Below are 4,256 nucleotides of genomic sequence, written 5' to 3'. Positions count from 1 at the left end.
AATACTTACAAACCTAATCCAAGAACACATGAAAAAAGATCATCCACCATGATCAAATGGGCTTCATCCCAGAGATGTAGGGATGGTTCAACATATGAAAATCTGTCAGTGTAATCCACCACATAAACAAACTGAAAGAAAAAACCCACATGGTCATCTCATTAGATGCTGAAGAAACATTTGAGAAAATCGAAAACTCTATAATAAAACTCTTGGAGAGATCAGGAATACAAGGGACATACCTAAACAAACATAATAAAAGTAATATACAGCAAGCCAATTGTCAACATCATATTAAATGAAGAGAAAATCAAAGCAATACCACTAAAATCAAGAACAAGACAAGGTTGTCTACTCTCTTCATATCTATACAACATAGTACTTGAAGATGTAGCTAGAGCAAAAGCAACAAAAGGAGATCAAGGGGATACACACACACACCAGAAAGAAGATGGCAAAGTATCATTATTCACAGATGATATGATAGTATACATAATTGATCCCAAAATTTCTACCAGGGAAGTTCACAGCTGATAAACACCTTTAGTTAAGTGGCTAGATACAAGATTAACTAAAAAAAAAAAATCAGTAGTTTTCCAACATACAAATAATAAATGGGTTAAGAAAGAAGTCATGAAATCAACACTCTTTACAATAGCCTCAAATATATAAAATATCTTGATGTAATTCTAACCAAGAAAGTGAAAAAGCTAAATGACAAATACTTCAAGTCTCTGAAGAAAGAAATTGGAGAAGATATCAGATGGGAAGATCTCCCATGCTCATAGATTGGTACTATTAACATAGTAAAAATGGCCATTTTACCAAAAACAATCTACAGATTCAATAAAATCCCCACTAAAATCCCAACAATGCTTTACAGACCTTAAAAGAACTATACTTATCTTCATGTGGAAAAACAGGAAACTCAGGGTAACTAAAACAATCCTGTACTTCCAGAAGTATCATCATCCCTGATTTCAAGCTCTACTATAGAGCTACATTAATAAAAATAAAAAAAAAAAAAACTACATGGTATTAGGATAAAAACAGACAGGTGGATAAATAGAATTGAATCAAAAGTCCAGACATAAATCCACACACCGATGGTCACCTGATTTTCAACAAAGAAGCCAAAATTATACAATGGAAAAAAAAGCATCTTCATCAGTGGTGCTGATATAACTGGATGTCAGAATAAATGCAAATAGGCCCACATCTATCACCCATGCACAAAACTCAAGTCCAAGTAGATCAAAGATCTCAACATAAATCCAGTTACACTGAACCTGATAGAAGAGAAAATGAAAAGTGGCCTTGAATGCACTGGCACAGGAGACAACTTCCTGAACAGGATATCAATAGTGCAGCCACTAAGATCAACAATACATGGGACCTCATGAAATTGAAAAGTTTCTGTAAGGCAAAGGACACTGTCAATAGGACATAATAGCAGCCTTCAGAATGGGAAAACATCTTTACCAACCCCACATTGAACAGAGGGATAATCTCCAAGATATATAAAGAACCCAAAAACTAGACAACAAACAAAATAATCAAAGTTAAAAATGGGGTACAGATCTAAACAGAGAATTCTCAACTGAAGAATCTCAAATGGCTAAAAAAACACAGATATGCTCAACATCCTTAGCCACCAGGGAAATTCAAATCAAAACAACTCATCTTACACCTAGCAGAGTGACTAAGATAAAAAACACAAATGACAGCTCATACTGGAGAGAATGTGGAACAAGGGGAACACTCTTCCATCACTAGTGGGAGTGCAAACTTACACATTCATTTTGGAAATCAATATGGTGACTTCTCAGAAATCTGGATATCAGTCTATCACAAGATCCAGCTATACCACACTTGGGCATATACCCAAAGAATGCTCAATCACACCACAAAGACACTTGCTCAGCTATGTTCATAGTAGCTTTATTTGTAACAGCCAGAACCTACAAATAACCTAGATATCCCTCAACAGAGGAATGAATAAAGAAAATGTGCATTAACACAATGGAGAATTACTCAGCCATTAAAAACAATGACATCATGAAATCTGAAGGCAAATGGATGGGAAAAAAAAACCTAAAAAAAATCATTCTGAGTGAAGCAAAATATGGTATGCACTCATTCATAAGTGGATACTAGCTATAAAATAAAGGATAACTATGCCATAATCCACAGACCCAGAGAAGCCAGGAAACAAGAAGTGTTCAATGAGAGATGCCCAGATCTCCCTGGGAAGGAAAAAATAGAAGAGATTTCATGAGTGGATTGAGGGTGGGTAGGGGTTGGAACATGAGTGATCAGGTTGGTGGAGGGAGAGATTACTAAAAAAGACTACTGGAAATGAGGGCATTTCAAGGTCAGGTAAAAATCTGACCCAAGGGAATCTCCCAGGAATCACAAGGCTTACCCTAGCTAAGACTCCTAGGAACAGTGTATATGTACCATAATTGGTCATCTCTTGTGACTGGGAAAGACTTCAAACTGATGGATTAGGAAACCAATGCAGCCACATAACTTTCTACCTATAGTCTGTCCTGCCAATGGGATGTGCTGGGGTAAGAGTGGCCTAGAGTGTGAGTGGCCAACCAATGACTGGTCTAGCCTAAAACCCATGCCATGAGAGTAAGCCAACCCCTGATATGACCTGGAGTAGCAGGATCCACAGGCTGGATGACCCACAGACCTAGGATAGAACCAAACATGACTGGAAGAAAATGTCATTGTAGATGCCTAATAATATTCTGCTATATTCATAGATTGGTGTCTAGCCCAATAATCATCAGAGAGGCTTTATCCAATAACTGATGGAAGCAGATGCAGCCAAACATTAGGCAGATCTTGAGGAATCTTGCAGAAGAGGGGAAGAAAAGATTGTAGGAGCCAGGGGTGGGGGTCAAGGAAACCACAAGAAAGCCCACAGAATCACACAGAGACTGAACTGACAACCAGGGAGCCTACATGGGACTGCCCTAGGCACTCTTCATATGTTAGTTGTGTAGCTTGGCCCTCTTGTGGAACTCCTAACAGTAAGAACAGGTGTTATGATATGTGGGGCATGGGGTGAGTTTGGAGGACCCCATGGTATATGAGAGACAAGCACGCCATGCAGGCAGAACCCTTGGGGGGAAGGAAGCATGAAAGAAATTTCATTAGAGGAAGAGAAGAGGGAGGGATTAAGGGAAGGGAGAGAGGGGAGGAAGAGAGGGGAGGGGAGAGAAAGAGAGAGAGGTAAAGACCTGCCAGTCTCTTTAGAGAGACAGCAGGAACGAGAGAGTAGGAGTGGGTAGAGCTTGTCTCTTAAAGGTACCTTTTGCACCTGCATACAGAGCCAGGGGGTGACACATTCTGCCGGGTCCCCAAGGAGTGGGGATAGGTGTGCCTCAATGATAGCAGCAGGGACTGTCTTCAACTCTTTTACCAGCTTTGGGGATCCTAGTTCTCATACTGGATCACTTTGCCCAGCCTTAATACATGGGGAGGTGCTTAGTCTTATGGCAACTTGATGCATCATGTTTTGACACATCATGGGAGACTTGCCATTCCCTGAAAAAAAGAGGAGGAGGAGGAGTGGATTGGGGGCTGGGGAAAGGGGTCGAGAGAGGGAGGGACTTGGTGAAGAGGAGGAAGGGGAACCGTGGCTAGGATGTGGGAAAAAAAAAAAAAAAAAAAAAAAGGAAGAGGGAGAGAGAGAGCGAAAGCAAAAGCGAAAGGAAGGAAGAAAGGAAAGAAGGAAGGAAAGGAAGGGAAGGGAAGGGAAGGGAAAGAAAGATAAGCATTGCACAAATAGAGAACAACCCCAACCCTATACAGAGCCAACCAGGTCTCTTAGGGGCCAGAATGAAGATTCTTCTTCTCAGACACGGTCCATTCTCATCAGGTTCATTTAACACATGAACAAATTAATGAATGAAAGTGACAGACCTCCCATCATGGCAGGAAACCATCAATCTTGTTAGGGAAACTGCTCAATTTAAGCTCCTGTCCAGACCTCAGGTCCTTAATCTTTGTTATGTCACAGACTGCTGTGTGGATCTCCAACAAATAGAAATGGAACAAACATTGTTGAGGGACAGTCTAATGTGGGCTGAAGATGATGCTCTGGGGCATGGTGGCAACTATAAAGTGCTATAAATCATCCACAGTTTGACCCCCTGGAAGTCACAGGAGTTGCTGGGACTACAGTAGATTATTGCCCACATTCATGACTGAAGGTAATGCTAAATTTCACTTAGAAATTT

The sequence above is a fragment of the Phodopus roborovskii genome, unplaced genomic scaffold, assembly GCF_943737965.1.
Source record: "Phodopus roborovskii unplaced genomic scaffold, PHOROB, whole genome shotgun sequence".
NCBI lineage: Eukaryota > Metazoa > Chordata > Mammalia > Rodentia > Cricetidae > Phodopus > Phodopus roborovskii.
Note: the sequence above shows the minus strand (reverse complement) of the source record.